General features: G+C 43.6%; 16 non-coding genes across 16 annotated transcripts; 9 read left to right on the top strand and 7 right to left on the bottom strand.

Annotated features, from left to right (window-relative positions):
* Positions 1-416: 416 nt before the first annotated feature.
* TRNAY-GUA (transfer RNA tyrosine (anticodon GUA)) lies at positions 417-502 on the top strand. Its single transcript is given in 2 exon segments — positions 417-453; positions 467-502. It is a non-coding gene; the product is annotated as a tRNA-Tyr (tRNA).
* Positions 503-947: 445 nt separating this feature from the next.
* TRNAM-CAU (transfer RNA methionine (anticodon CAU)) lies at positions 948-1020 on the bottom strand. The gene has a single exon. It is a non-coding gene; the product is annotated as a tRNA-Met (tRNA).
* Positions 1021-1694: 674 nt separating this feature from the next.
* On the top strand, positions 1695-1766 carry TRNAA-AGC (transfer RNA alanine (anticodon AGC)). Its single transcript has one exon. It is a non-coding gene; the product is annotated as a tRNA-Ala (tRNA).
* A 1316-nt stretch (positions 1767-3082) lies between these two features.
* On the bottom strand, positions 3083-3155 carry TRNAM-CAU (transfer RNA methionine (anticodon CAU)). The gene has a single exon. It is a non-coding gene; the product is annotated as a tRNA-Met (tRNA).
* Positions 3156-4687: 1532 nt separating this feature from the next.
* On the top strand, positions 4688-4773 carry TRNAY-GUA (transfer RNA tyrosine (anticodon GUA)). Its single transcript is given in 2 exon segments — positions 4688-4724; positions 4738-4773. It is a non-coding gene; the product is annotated as a tRNA-Tyr (tRNA).
* Positions 4774-5218: 445 nt separating this feature from the next.
* Positions 5219-5291, bottom strand: TRNAM-CAU (transfer RNA methionine (anticodon CAU)). The gene has a single exon. It is a non-coding gene; the product is annotated as a tRNA-Met (tRNA).
* A 674-nt stretch (positions 5292-5965) lies between these two features.
* On the top strand, positions 5966-6037 carry TRNAA-AGC (transfer RNA alanine (anticodon AGC)). The gene has a single exon. It is a non-coding gene; the product is annotated as a tRNA-Ala (tRNA).
* Positions 6038-7353: 1316 nt separating this feature from the next.
* On the bottom strand, positions 7354-7426 carry TRNAM-CAU (transfer RNA methionine (anticodon CAU)). Its single transcript has one exon. It is a non-coding gene; the product is annotated as a tRNA-Met (tRNA).
* A 1532-nt stretch (positions 7427-8958) lies between these two features.
* TRNAY-GUA (transfer RNA tyrosine (anticodon GUA)) lies at positions 8959-9044 on the top strand. Its single transcript is given in 2 exon segments — positions 8959-8995; positions 9009-9044. It is a non-coding gene; the product is annotated as a tRNA-Tyr (tRNA).
* A 445-nt stretch (positions 9045-9489) lies between these two features.
* Positions 9490-9562, bottom strand: TRNAM-CAU (transfer RNA methionine (anticodon CAU)). The gene has a single exon. It is a non-coding gene; the product is annotated as a tRNA-Met (tRNA).
* Positions 9563-10236: 674 nt separating this feature from the next.
* Positions 10237-10308, top strand: TRNAA-AGC (transfer RNA alanine (anticodon AGC)). Its single transcript has one exon. It is a non-coding gene; the product is annotated as a tRNA-Ala (tRNA).
* Positions 10309-11094: 786 nt separating this feature from the next.
* On the top strand, positions 11095-11180 carry TRNAY-GUA (transfer RNA tyrosine (anticodon GUA)). The gene is given in 2 exon segments: positions 11095-11131; positions 11145-11180. It is a non-coding gene; the product is annotated as a tRNA-Tyr (tRNA).
* A 445-nt stretch (positions 11181-11625) lies between these two features.
* On the bottom strand, positions 11626-11698 carry TRNAM-CAU (transfer RNA methionine (anticodon CAU)). The gene has a single exon. It is a non-coding gene; the product is annotated as a tRNA-Met (tRNA).
* A 674-nt stretch (positions 11699-12372) lies between these two features.
* Positions 12373-12444, top strand: TRNAA-AGC (transfer RNA alanine (anticodon AGC)). Its single transcript has one exon. It is a non-coding gene; the product is annotated as a tRNA-Ala (tRNA).
* A 1316-nt stretch (positions 12445-13760) lies between these two features.
* TRNAM-CAU (transfer RNA methionine (anticodon CAU)) lies at positions 13761-13833 on the bottom strand. The gene has a single exon. It is a non-coding gene; the product is annotated as a tRNA-Met (tRNA).
* A 674-nt stretch (positions 13834-14507) lies between these two features.
* On the top strand, positions 14508-14579 carry TRNAA-AGC (transfer RNA alanine (anticodon AGC)). The gene has a single exon. It is a non-coding gene; the product is annotated as a tRNA-Ala (tRNA).
* Positions 14580-14630: the final 51 nt, after the last annotated feature.

Raw genomic sequence — 14630 nt, 5'->3', positions numbered from 1 at the left:
CACAGAAGCATTAAAAATGCATGTTCTTCATGCTCCGTACGGAGTAATGACTCTCCTAACTTTCTGTCCTTTCCTTCATGTTCCCATGCTGTCATCCTTTTGCCAGAAATGCTTCCAAAGGGCTGTGGATTCCTCGGCCCCATGCCCTTTCAGGAAAACTCCTTTCTGTAGGATTTCTAATTCTAGGTCCCCTGCTTTCCTTCACGCCAGCACAGCACATTCAGGTAGGTAAGCAGTCCCCCTTTATGGTGATAAGATGTAGCTGAGAATGCACTCTAGGAAGTGGCAATTTGTAGAGCAAGCTGCAGGTCATATTCATGATTTTCAAGATTAGACTGCAGTACTCCCACCCCACTCCCGCCGCAACCATTATTGAAAGAAAGATGAATGCAGCATGGAAAGCTGTACTGCCTAATCCTCCGATAGCTCAGTTGGGAGAGCGGAGGACTGTAGTGGAGAAACAGAAATCCTTAGGTCGCTGGTTCAAATCCGGCTCGGAGGAGTTTCCCCTTTTTTGTTTTCCATAGCTGCTTTCTCTCTTGTTAAAACATTATGTGCCCCTCTGATTGAGAAACATTTCCCTAGCTCCAAATAAATGCTAGGACAGAAGGGTAGACTTCTTCTGCTTTCCAATGAAATTGACCACATAGTCATTTCTGAGGGATGTTGGAAGAGAAATAAACAAGGACCTGCAGATCAGAATTCATTCCAAAGCCTTGACTAAATATATGAAGGCACTTGGAAGACTTCCAGTTTCATTGTACCAAGGTAGATGTTTAGGCAGCCGAACCAGCTAAAACTCACCTACAATGAGTGGCCATGGATATGAAAGAGGGAATCTACAAAGACACCAACTCCTTAAAACTGAGCAAGATGCAATGTGGAGGAATAGTTTACAGATTTGGAGAAAATCTGAGATGTTTCTCTTGACAAAAGAAACACTGCAATGCCCTCTCTGAGGATCGAACTCAGGACCTTCAGATTATGAGACTGACGCGCTGCCTACTGCGCTAAGAAGGCTGCTTGAAACCGCTAACAAATGCGTCTACACACCATGAAGAGGGAAGGTAGCAAAAATGCTGTTCTCATGTTGGAATATCAATACACTTCAGTTGCCTCGCTGGATTAAAATCGTCTGCAGTTATAATGGTCAGAAGACTGCTCTTTCCCAGTGCTTAAACCCACACCCCATACATTTAGCCATGCAAAAGAAATCAGGGCATACCATTCACCTCTCTAAGAAAGATCGTGCCATTTTTTCCTCCACATAACTGAGAATGAAATGGACTAAAACCCAGAATTAACATGCCGCCCCTAGCCGTAGATGCATCTAGATCTCAACACTGTACATGCTAATGTAACATAGCTGTGTGTCCTGCAAAAAGAGCAGGGGTACCTTAAGTCATCTCACAAGATGTGGAAACAGCACTCAACCATATCCTTCTTTGATGTATCCTGAACCAGTTGCCTTGAATACTCTGGCTTTTTTCGATTGCATCTAGCTGTTGTGTGTGGGGAATTATTCATTCTAGAGTCAACCTTATTCCATAAAAAACGGTGCTAGAAAATCCAGCTGTAAATCATATGGAATTCCACACCTGACGCTTCCCATTCCAGTGTCATATGTGGTGAATGTACATTCAATAGAATTCCAGGTTTCCATGCGTGGAGCAAGGTCTCCCTCTACAGGATGTGGGGATGTAGCTCAGTGGTAGAGCGCATGCTTAGCATGTATGAGGCCCCGGGTTCAATCCCCGGCATCTCCAGCTTTTCGCCATGCTAATCTTGCCTTTTGACAGATAGCTAGGCTGGCATCATGAGTAAGGAAGTGAGATGTCATGCAGCTGGTGCCAGAACCCCACTTTCTTCGCCTTGCAAAACCTTTTGAAATGGGGCTATCTCATTTCCCGTGTTTATAGAAAAAAATAATCTTGCTTCCATAAGAAACCAAAGTGGTGATTTATCTTGGCATTCTTAGTATAGAAAACGGGCACAGCTGTCTTGGTCATTTATTTGAATTCTTCCTCTAAACCAGAGACTCTTACCAGAAGGTTTAAGAAAAACAGAATGTTTTCTTCATCCTAATCCCTTCTGAATGGTCCATTAATCTACTGGTTTTGCTTTTCCAGTTCCTTTCACAGAAGCATTAAAAATGCATGTTCTTCATGCTCCGTACGGAGTAATGACTCTCCTAACTTTCTGTCCTTTCCTTCATGTTCCCATGCTGTCATCCTTTTGCCAGAAATGCTTCCAAAGGGCTGTGGATTCCTCGGCCCCATGCCCTTTCAGGAAAACTCCTTTCTGTAGGATTTCTAATTCTAGGTCCCCTGCTTTCCTTCACGCCAGCACAGCACATTCAGGTAGGTAAGCAGTCCCCCTTTATGGTGATAAGATGTAGCTGAGAATGCACTCTAGGAAGTGGCAATTTGTAGAGCAAGCTGCAGGTCATATTCATGATTTTCAAGATTAGACTGCAGTACTCCCACCCCACTCCCGCCGCAACCATTATTGAAAGAAAGATGAATGCAGCATGGAAAGCTGTACTGCCTAATCCTCCGATAGCTCAGTTGGGAGAGCGGAGGACTGTAGTGGAGAAACAGAAATCCTTATGTCGCTGGTTCAATCCGGCTCGGAGGAGTTTCCCCTTTTTTGTTTTCCATAGCTGCTTTCTCTCTTGTTAAAACATTATGTGCCCCTCTGATTGAGAAACATTTCCCTAGCTCCAAATAAATGCTAGGACAGAAGGGTAGACTTCTTCTGCTTTCCAATGAAATTGACCACATAGTCATTTCTGAGGGATGTTGGAAGAGAAATAAACAAGGACCTGCAGATCAGAATTCATTCCAAAGCCTTGACTAAATATATGAAGGCACTTGGAAGACTTCCAGTTTCATTGTACCAAGGTAGATGTTTCGGCAGCCGAACCAGCTAAAACTCACCTACAATGAGTGGCCATGGATATGAAAGAGGGAATCTACAAAGACACCAACTCCTTAAAACTGAGCAAGATGCAATGTGGAGGAATAGTTTACAGATTTGGAGAAAATCTGAGATGTTTCTCTTGACAAAAGAAACACTGCAATGCCCTCTCTGAGGATCGAACTCAGGACCTTCAGATTATGAGACTGACGCGCTGCCTACTGCGCTAAGAAGGCTGCTTGAAACCGCTAACAAATGCGTCTACACACCATGAAGAGGGAAGGTAGCAAAAATGCTGTTCTCATGTTGGAATATCAATACACTTCGGTTGCCTCGCTGGATTAAAATCGGCTGCAGTTATAATGGTCAGAAGACTGCTCTTTCCCAGTGCTTAAACCCACACCCCATACATTTAGCCATGCAAAAGAAATCAGGGCATACCATTCACCTCTCTAAGAAAGATCGTGCCATTTTTTCCTCCACATAACTGAGAATGAAATGGACTAAAACCCAGAATTAACATGCCGCCCCTAGCCGTAGATGCATCTAGATCTCAACACTGTACATGCTAATGTAACATAGCTGTGTGTCCTGCAAAAAGAGCAGGGGTACCTTAAGTCATCTCACAAGATGTGGAAACAGCACTCAACCATATCCTTCTTTGATGTATCCTGAACCAGTTGCCTTGAATACTCTGGCTTTTTTCGATTGCATCTAGCTGTTGTGTGTGGGGAATTATTCATTCTAGATTCAACCTTATTCCATAAAAAACGGTGCTAGAAAATCCAGCTGTAAATCATATGGAATTCCACACCTGACGCTTCCCATTCCAGTGTCATATGTGGTGAATGTACATTCAATAGAATTCCAGGTTTCCATGCGTGGAGCAAGGTCTCCATCTACAGGATGTGGGGATGTAGCTCAGTGGTAGAGCGCATGCTTAGCATGTATGAGTCCCCGGGTTCAATCCCCGGCATCTCCAGCTTTTCGCCATGCTAATCTTGCCTTTTGACAGATAGCTAGGCTGGCATCATGAGTAAGGAAGTGAGATGTCATGCAGCTGGTGCCAGAACCCCACTTTCTTCGCCTTGCAAAACCTTTTGAAATGGGGCTATCTCATTTCCCGTGTTTATAGAAAAAAATAATCTTGCTTCCATAAGAAACCAAAGTGGTGATTTATCTTGGCATTCTTAGTATAGAAAACGGGCACAGCTGTCTTGGTCATTTATTTGAATTCTTCCTCTAAACCAGAGACTCTTACCAGAAGGTTTAAGAAAAACAGAATGTTTTCTTCATCCTAATCCCTTCTGAATGGTCCATTAATCTACTGGTTTTGCTTTTCCAGTTCCTTTCACAGAAGCATTAAAAATGCATGTTCTTCATGCTCCGTACGGAGTAATGACTCTCCTAACTTTCTGTCCTTTCCTTCATGTTCCCATGCTGTCATCCTTTTGCCAGAAATGCTTCCAAAGGGCTGTGGATTCCTCGGCCCCATGCCCTTTCAGGAAAACTCCTTTCTGTAGGATTTCTAATTCTAGGTCCCCTGCTTTCCTTCACGCCAGCACAGCACATTCAGGTAGGTAAGCAGTCCCCCTTTATGGTGATAAGATGTAGCTGAGAATGCACTCTAGGAAGTGGCAATTTGTAGAGCAAGCTGCAGGTCATATTCATGATTTTCAAGATTAGACTGCAGTACTCCCACCCCACTCCCGCCGCAACCATTATTGAAAGAAAGATGAATGCAGCATGGAAAGCTGTACTGCCTAATCCTCCGATAGCTCAGTTGGGAGAGCGGAGGACTGTAGTGGAGAAACAGAAATCCTTAGGTCGCTGGTTCAAATCCGGCTCGGAGGAGTTTCCCCTTTTTTGTTTTCCATAGCTGCTTTCTCTCTTGTTAAAACATTATGTGCCCCTCTGATTGAGAAACATTTCCCTAGCTCCAAATAAATGCTAGGACAGAAGGGTAGACTTCTTCTGCTTTCCAATGAAATTGACCACATAGTCATTTCTGAGGGATGTTGGAAGAGAAATAAACAAGGACCTGCAGATCAGAATTCATTCCAAAGCCTTGACTAAATATATGAAGGCACTTGGAAGACTTCCAGTTTCATTGTACCAAGGTAGATGTTTAGGCAGCCGAACCAGCTAAAACTCACCTACAATGAGTGGCCATGGATATGAAAGAGGGAATCTACAAAGACACCAACTCCTTAAAACTGAGCAAGATGCAATGTGGAGGAATAGTTTACAGATTTGGAGAAAATCTGAGATGTTTCTCTTGACAAAAGAAACACTGCAATGCCCTCTCTGAGGATCGAACTCAGGACCTTCAGATTATGAGACTGACGCGCTGCCTACTGCGCTAAGAAGGCTGCTTGAAACCGCTAACAAATGCGTCTACACACCATGAAGAGGGAAGGTAGCAAAAATGCTGTTCTCATGTTGGAATATCAATACACTTCAGTTGCCTCGCTGGATTAAAATCGTCTGCAGTTATAATGGTCAGAAGACTGCTCTTTCCCAGTGCTTAAACCCACACCCCATACATTTAGCCATGCAAAAGAAATCAGGGCATACCATTCACCTCTCTAAGAAAGATCGTGCCATTTTTTCCTCCATCTTTCTCATAATGAGAGTGAATGGTAAACCCAGAATTACTTGCGCCTAGCCGTAGATGTATGTGTGTTTAAGCACTGTAACATGCTACTGACCATATAGCTGTGTGTCCTGCAAAAAGAGCAGGGGTACCTTAAGTCATCTCACAAGATGTGGAAACAGCACTCAACCATATCCTTCTTTGATGTATCCTGAACCAGTTGCCTTGAATACTCTGGCTTTTTTCGATTGCATCTAGCTGTTGTGTGTGGGGAATTATTCATTCTAGAGTCAACCTTATTCCATAAAAAACGGTGCTAGAAAATCCAGCTGTAAATCATATGGAATTCCACACCTGACGCTTCCCATTCCAGTGTCATATGTGGTGAATGTACATTCAATAGAATTCCAGGTTTCCATGCGTGGAGCAAGGTCTCCCTCTACAGGATGTGGGGATGTAGCTCAGTGGTAGAGCGCATGCTTAGCATGTATGAGGCCCCGGGTTCAATCCCCGGCATCTCCAGCTTTTCGCCATGCTAATCTTGCCTTTTGACAGATAGCTAGGCTGGCATCATGAGTAAGGAAGTGAGATGTCATGCAGCTGGTGCCAGAACCCCACTTTCTTCGCCTTGCAAAACCTTTTGAAATGGGGCTATCTCATTTCCCGTGTTTATAGAAAAAAATAATCTTGCTTCCATAAGAAACCAAAGTGGTGATTTATCTTGGCATTCTTAGTATAGAAAACGGGCACAGCTGTCTTGGTCATTTATTTGAATTCTTCCTCTAAACCAGAGACTCTTACCAGAAGGTTTAAGAAAAACAGAATGTTTTCTTCATCCTAATCCCTTCTGAATGGTCCATTAATCTACTGGTTTTGCTTTTCCAGTTCCTTTCACAGAAGCATTAAAAATGCATGTTCTTCATGCTCCGTACGGAGTAATGACTCTCCTAACTTTCTGTCCTTTCCTTCATGTTCCCATGCTGTCATCCTTTTGCCAGAAATGCTTCCAAAGGGCTGTGGATTCCTCGGCCCCATGCCCTTTCAGGAAAACTCCTTTCTGTAGGATTTCTAATTCTAGGTCCCCTGCTTTCCTTCACGCCAGCACAGCACATTCAGGTAGGTAAGCAGTCCCCCTTTATGGTGATAAGATGTAGCTGAGAATGCACTCTAGGAAGTGGCAATTTGTAGAGCAAGCTGCAGGTCATATTCATGATTTTCAAGATTAGACTGCAGTACTCCCACCCCACTCCCGCCGCAACCATTATTGAAAGAAAGATGAATGCAGCATGGAAAGCTGTACTGCCTAATCCTCCGATAGCTCAGTTGGGAGAGCGGAGGACTGTAGTGGAGAAACAGAAATCCTTATGTCGCTGGTTCAATCCGGCTCGGAGGAGTTTCCCCTTTTTTGTTTTCCATAGCTGCTTTCTCTCTTGTTAAAACATTATGTGCCCCTCTGATTGAGAAACATTTCCCTAGCTCCAAATAAATGCTAGGACAGAAGGGTAGACTTCTTCTGCTTTCCAATGAAATTGACCACATAGTCATTTCTGAGGGATGTTGGAAGAGAAATAAACAAGGACCTGCAGATCAGAATTCATTCCAAAGCCTTGACTAAATATATGAAGGCACTTGGAAGACTTCCAGTTTCATTGTACCAAGGTAGATGTTTCGGCAGCCGAACCAGCTAAAACTCACCTACAATGAGTGGCCATGGATATGAAAGAGGGAATCTACAAAGACACCAACTCCTTAAAACTGAGCAAGATGCAATGTGGAGGAATAGTTTACAGATTTGGAGAAAATCTGAGATGTTTCTCTTGACAAAAGAAACACTGCAATGCCCTCTCTGAGGATCGAACTCAGGACCTTCAGATTATGAGACTGACGCGCTGCCTACTGCGCTAAGAAGGCTGCTTGAAACCGCTAACAAATGCGTCTACACACCATGAAGAGGGAAGGTAGCAAAAATGCTGTTCTCATGTTGGAATATCAATACACTTCGGTTGCCTCGCTGGATTAAAATCGGCTGCAGTTATAATGGTCAGAAGACTGCTCTTTCCCAGTGCTTAAACCCACACCCCATACATTTAGCCATGCAAAAGAAATCAGGGCATACCATTCACCTCTCTAAGAAAGATCGTGCCATTTTTTCCTCCACATAACTGAGAATGAAATGGACTAAAACCCAGAATTAACATGCCGCCCCTAGCCGTAGATGCATCTAGATCTCAACACTGTACATGCTAATGTAACATAGCTGTGTGTCCTGCAAAAAGAGCAGGGGTACCTTAAGTCATCTCACAAGATGTGGAAACAGCACTCAACCATATCCTTCTTTGATGTATCCTGAACCAGTTGCCTTGAATACTCTGGCTTTTTTCGATTGCATCTAGCTGTTGTGTGTGGGGAATTATTCATTCTAGATTCAACCTTATTCCATAAAAAACGGTGCTAGAAAATCCAGCTGTAAATCATATGGAATTCCACACCTGACGCTTCCCATTCCAGTGTCATATGTGGTGAATGTACATTCAATAGAATTCCAGGTTTCCATGCGTGGAGCAAGGTCTCCATCTACAGGATGTGGGGATGTAGCTCAGTGGTAGAGCGCATGCTTAGCATGTATGAGTCCCCGGGTTCAATCCCCGGCATCTCCAGCTTTTCGCCATGCTAATCTTGCCTTTTGACAGATAGCTAGGCTGGCATCATGAGTAAGGAAGTGAGATGTCATGCAGCTGGTGCCAGAACCCCACTTTCTTCGCCTTGCAAAACCTTTTGAAATGGGGCTATCTCATTTCCCGTGTTTATAGAAAAAAATAATCTTGCTTCCATAAGAAACCAAAGTGGTGATTTATCTTGGCATTCTTAGTATAGAAAACGGGCACAGCTGTCTTGGTCATTTATTTGAATTCTTCCTCTAAACCAGAGACTCTTACCAGAAGGTTTAAGAAAAACAGAATGTTTTCTTCATCCTAATCCCTTCTGAATGGTCCATTAATCTACTGGTTTTGCTTTTCCAGTTCCTTTCACAGAAGCATTAAAAATGCATGTTCTTCATGCTCCGTACGGAGTAATGACTCTCCTAACTTTCTGTCCTTTCCTTCATGTTCCCATGCTGTCATCCTTTTGCCAGAAATGCTTCCAAAGGGCTGTGGATTCCTCGGCCCCATGCCCTTTCAGGAAAACTCCTTTCTGTAGGATTTCTAATTCTAGGTCCCCTGCTTTCCTTCACGCCAGCACAGCACATTCAGGTAGGTAAGCAGTCCCCCTTTATGGTGATAAGATGTAGCTGAGAATGCACTCTAGGAAGTGGCAATTTGTAGAGCAAGCTGCAGGTCATATTCATGATTTTCAAGATTAGACTGCAGTACTCCCACCCCACTCCCGCCGCAACCATTATTGAAAGAAAGATGAATGCAGCATGGAAAGCTGTACTGCCTAATCCTCCGATAGCTCAGTTGGGAGAGCGGAGGACTGTAGTGGAGAAACAGAAATCCTTAGGTCGCTGGTTCAAATCCGGCTCGGAGGAGTTTCCCCTTTTTTGTTTTCCATAGCTGCTTTCTCTCTTGTTAAAACATTATGTGCCCCTCTGATTGAGAAACATTTCCCTAGCTCCAAATAAATGCTAGGACAGAAGGGTAGACTTCTTCTGCTTTCCAATGAAATTGACCACATAGTCATTTCTGAGGGATGTTGGAAGAGAAATAAACAAGGACCTGCAGATCAGAATTCATTCCAAAGCCTTGACTAAATATATGAAGGCACTTGGAAGACTTCCAGTTTCATTGTACCAAGGTAGATGTTTCGGCAGCCGAACCAGCTAAAACTCACCTACAATGAGTGGCCATGGATATGAAAGAGGGAATCTACAAAGACACCAACTCCTTAAAACTGAGCAAGATGCAATGTGGAGGAATAGTTTACAGATTTGGAGAAAATCTGAGATGTTTCTCTTGACAAAAGAAACACTGCAATGCCCTCTCTGAGGATCGAACTCAGGACCTTCAGATTATGAGACTGACGCGCTGCCTACTGCGCTAAGAAGGCTGCTTGAAACCGCTAACAAATGCGTCTACACACCATGAAGAGGGAAGGTAGCAAAAATGCTGTTCTCATGTTGGAATATCAATACACTTCGGTTGCCTCGCTGGATTAAAATCGTCTGCAGTTATAATGGTCAGAAGACTGCTCTTTCCCAGTGCTTAAACCCACACCCCATACATTTAGCCATGCAAAAGAAATCAGGGCATACCATTCACCTCTCTAAGAAAGATCGTGCCATTTTTTCCTCCACATAACTGAGAATGAAATGGACTAAAACCCAGAATTAACATGCCGCCCCTAGCCGTAGATGCATCTAGATCTCAACACTGTACATGCTAATGTAACATAGCTGTGTGTCCTGCAAAAAGAGCAGGGGTACCTTAAGTCATCTCACAAGATGTGGAAACAGCACTCAACCATATCCTTCTTTGATGTATCCTGAACCAGTTGCCTTGAATACTCTGGCTTTTTTCGATTGCATCTAGCTGTTGTGTGTGGGGAATTATTCATTCTAGAGTCAACCTTATTCCATAAAAAACGGTGCTAGAAAATCCAGCTGTAAATCATATGGAATTCCACACCTGACGCTTCCCATTCCAGTGTCATATGTGGTGAATGTACATTCAATAGAATTCCAGGTTTCCATGCGTGGAGCAAGGTCTCCCTCTACAGGATGTGGGGATGTAGCTCAGTGGTAGAGCGCATGCTTAGCATGTATGAGGCCCCGGGTTCAATCCCCGGCATCTCCAGCTTTTCGCCATGCTAATCTTGCCTTTTGACAGATAGCTAGGCTGGCATCATGAGTAAGGAAGTGAGATGTCATGCAGCTGGTGCCAGAACCCCACTTTCTTCGCCTTGCAAAACCTTTTGAAATGGGGCTATCTCATTTCCCGTGTTTATAGAAAAAAATAATCTTGCTTCCATAAGAAACCAAAGTGGTGATTTATCTTGGCATTCTTAGTATAGAAAACGGGCACAGCTGTCTTGGTCATTTATTTGAATTCTTCCTCTAAACCAGAGACTCTTACCAGAAGGTTTAAGAAAAACAGAATGTTTTCTTCATCCTAATCCCTTCTGAATGGTCCATTAATCTACTGGTTTTGCTTTTCCAGTTCCTTTCACAGAAGCATTAAAAATGCATGTTCTTCATGCTCCGTACGGAGTAATGACTCTCCTAACTTTCTGTCCTTTCCTTCATGTTCCCATGCTGTCATCCTTTTGCCAGAAATGCTTCCAAAGGGCTGTGGATTCCTCGGCCCCATGCCCTTTCAGGAAAACTCCTTTCTGTAGGATTTCTAATTCTAGGTCCCCTGCTTTCCTTCACGCCAGCACAGCACATTCAGGTAGGTAAGCAGTCCCCCTTTATGGTGATAAGATGTAGCTGAGAATGCACTCTAGGAAGTGGCAATTTGTAGAGCAAGCTGCAGGTCATATTCATGATTTTCAAGATTAGACTGCAGTACTCCCACCCCACTCCCGCCGCAACCATTATTGAAAGAAAGATGAATGCAGCATGGAAAGCTGTACTGCCTAATCCTCCGATAGCTCAGTTGGGAGAGCGGAGGACTGTAGTGGAGAAACAGAAATCCTTAGGTCGCTGGTTCAAATCCGGCTCGGAGGAGTTTCCCCTTTTTTGTTTTCCATAGCTGCTATCTCTCTTGTTAAAACATTATGTGCCCCTCTGATTGAGAAACATTTCCCTAGCTCCAAATAAATGCTAGGACAGAAGGGTAGACTTCTTCTGCTTTCCAATGAAATTGACCACATAGTCATTTCTGAGGGATGTTGGAAGAGAAATAAACAAGGACCTGCAGATCAGAATTCATTCCAAAGCCTTGACTAAATATATGAAGGCACTTGGAAGACTTCCAGTTTCATTGTACCAAGGTAGATGTTTCGGCAGCCGAACCAGCTAAAACTCACCTACAATGAGTGGCCATGGATATGAAAGAGGGAATCTACAAAGACACCAACTCCTTAAAACTGAGCAAGATGCAATGTGGAGGAATAGTTTACAGATTTGGAGAAAATCTGAGATGTTTCTCTTGACAAAAGAAACACTGCAATGCCCTCTCTGAGGATCGAACTCAGGACCTTCAGATTATGAGACTGACGCGCTGCCTACTGCGCTAAGAAGGCTGCTTGAAACCGCTAACAAATGCGTCTACACACCATGAAGAGGGAAGGTAGCAAAAATGCTGTTCTCATGTTGGAATATCAATACACTTCGGTTGCCTCGCTGGATTAAAATCGTCTGCAGTTATAATGGTCAGAAGACTGCTCTTTCCCAGTGCTTAAACCCACACCCCATACATTTAGCCATGCAAAAGAAATCAGGGCATACCATTCACCTCTCTAAGAAAGATCGTGCCATTTTTTCCTCCACATAACTGAGAATGAAATGGACTAAAACCCAGAATTAACATGCCGCCCCTAGCCGTAGATGCATCTAGATCTCAACACTGTACATGCTAATGTAACATAGCTGTGTGTCCTGCAAAAAGAGCAGGGGTACCTTAAGTCATCTCACAAGATGTGGAAACAGCACTCAACCATATCCTTCTTTGATGTATCCTGAACCAGTTGCCTTGAATACTCTGGCTTTTTTCGATTGCATCTAGCTGTTGTGTGTGGGGAATTATTCATTCTAGAGTCAACCTTATTCCATAAAAAACGGTGCTAGAAAATCCAGCTGTAAATCATATGGAATTCCACACCTGACGCTTCCCATTCCAGTGTCATATGTGGTGAATGTACATTCAATAGAATTCCAGGTTTCCATGCGTGGAGCAAGGTCTCCCTCTACAGGATGTGGGGATGTAGCTCAGTGGTAGAGCGCATGCTTAGCATGTATGAGGCCCCGGGTTCAATCCCCGGCATCTCCAGCTTTTCGCCATGCTAATCTTGCCTTTTGACAGATAGCTAGGCTGGCATCATGAGTAAGGAAGTGAGATGTCATGCAGCTGGTGCCAGAACCCCACTTTCTTCGCCTTGCAAAACCTTTTGAAATGGGGCTATCTCATTTCCCGTGTTTATAGAAAAAAATAATCTTGCTTCCATAAGAAACCAAAGTGGTGATTTATCTTGGCATTCTTAGTATAGAAAACGGGCACAGCTGTCTTGGTCATTTATTTGAATTCTTCCTCTAAACCAGAGACTCTTACCAGAAGGTTTAAGAAAAACAGAATGTTTTCTTCATCCTAATCCCTTCTGAATGGTCCATTAATCTACTGGTTTTGCTTTTCCAGTTCCTTTCACAGAAGCATTAAAAATGCATGTTCTTCATGCTCCGTACGGAGTAATGACTCTCCTAACTTTCTGTCCTTTCCTTCATGTTCCCATGCTGTCATCCTTTTGCCAGAAATGCTTCCAAAGGGCTGTGGATTCCTCGGCCCCATGCCCTTTCAGGAAAACTCCTTTCTGTAGGATTTCTAATTCTAGGTCCCCTGCTTTCCTTCACGCCAGCACAGCACATTCAGGTAGGTAAGCAGTCCCCCTTTATGGTGATAAGATGTAGCTGAGAATGCACTCTAGGAAGTGGCAATTTGTAGAGCAAGCTGCAGGTCATATTCATGATTTTCAAGATTAGACTGCAGTACTCCCACCCCACTCCCGCCGCAACCATTATTGAAAGAAAGATGAATGCAGCATGGAAAGCTGTACTGCCTAATCCTCCGATAGCTCAGTTGGGAGAGCGGAGGACTGTAGTGGAGAAACAGAAATCCTTATGTCGCTGGTTCAATCCGGCTCGGAGGAGTTTCCCCTTTTTTGTTTTCCATAGCTGCTTTCTCTCTTGTTAAAACATTATGTGCCCCTCTGATTGAGAAACATTTCCCTAGCTCCAAATAAATGCTAGGACAGAAGGGTAGACTTCTTCTGCTTTCCAATGAAATTGACCACATAGTCATTTCTGAGGGATGTTGGAAGAGAAATAAACAAGGACCTGCAGATCAGAATTCATTCCAAAGCCTTGACTAAATATATGAAGGCACTTGGAAGACTTCCAGTTTCATTGTACCAAGGTAGATGTTTCGGCAGCCGAACCAGCTAAAACTCACCTACAATGAGTGGCCATGGATATGAAAGAGGGAATCTACAAAGACACCAACTCCTTAAAACTGAGCAAGATGCAATGTGGAGGAATAGTTTACAGATTTGGAGAAAATCTGAGATGTTTCTCTTGACAAAAGAAACACTGCAATGCCCTCTCTGAGGATCGAACTCAGGACCTTCAGATTATGAGACTGACGCGCTGCCTACTGCGCTAAGAAGGCTGCTTGAAACCGCTAACAAATGCGTCTACACACCATGAAGAGGGAAGGTAGCAAAAATGCTGTTCTCATGTTGGAATATCAATACACTTCGGTTGCCTCGCTGGATTAAAATCGGCTGCAGTTATAATGGTCAGAAGACTGCTCTTTCCCAGTGCTTAAACCCACACCCCATACATTTAGCCATGCAAAAGAAATCAGGGCATACCATTCACCTCTCTAAGAAAGATCGTGCCATTTTTTCCTCCACATAACTGAGAATGAAATGGACTAAAACCCAGAATTAACATGCCGCCCCTAGCCGTAGATGCATCTAGATCTCAACACTGTACATGCTAATGTAACATAGCTGTGTGTCCTGCAAAAAGAGCAGGGGTACCTTAAGTCATCTCACAAGATGTGGAAACAGCACTCAACCATATCCTTCTTTGATGTATCCTGAACCAGTTGCCTTGAATACTCTGGCTTTTTTCGATTGCATCTAGCTGTTGTGTGTGGGGAATTATTCATTCTAGAGTCAACCTTATTCCATAAAAAACGGTGCTAGAAAATCCAGCTGTAAATCATATGGAATTCCACACCTGACGCTTCCCATTCCAGTGTCATATGTGGTGAATGTACATTCAATAGAATTCCAGGTTTCCATGCGTGGAGCAAGGTCTCCCTCTACAGGATGTGGGGATGTAGCTCAGTGGTAGAGCGCATGCTTAGCATGTATGAGGCCCCGGGTTCAATCCCCGGCATCTCCAGCTTTTCGCCATGCTAATCTTGCCTTTTGACAGATAGCTAGGCTGGCATCA

The sequence above is a fragment of the Pleurodeles waltl genome, unplaced genomic scaffold (genome assembly GCF_031143425.1).
Source record: "Pleurodeles waltl isolate 20211129_DDA unplaced genomic scaffold, aPleWal1.hap1.20221129 scaffold_107, whole genome shotgun sequence".
In the NCBI taxonomy this organism is placed as follows: domain Eukaryota; kingdom Metazoa; phylum Chordata; class Amphibia; order Caudata; family Salamandridae; genus Pleurodeles; species Pleurodeles waltl.
Note: the sequence above shows the minus strand (reverse complement) of the source record. Positions and strands in the feature narration are given on the sequence as shown.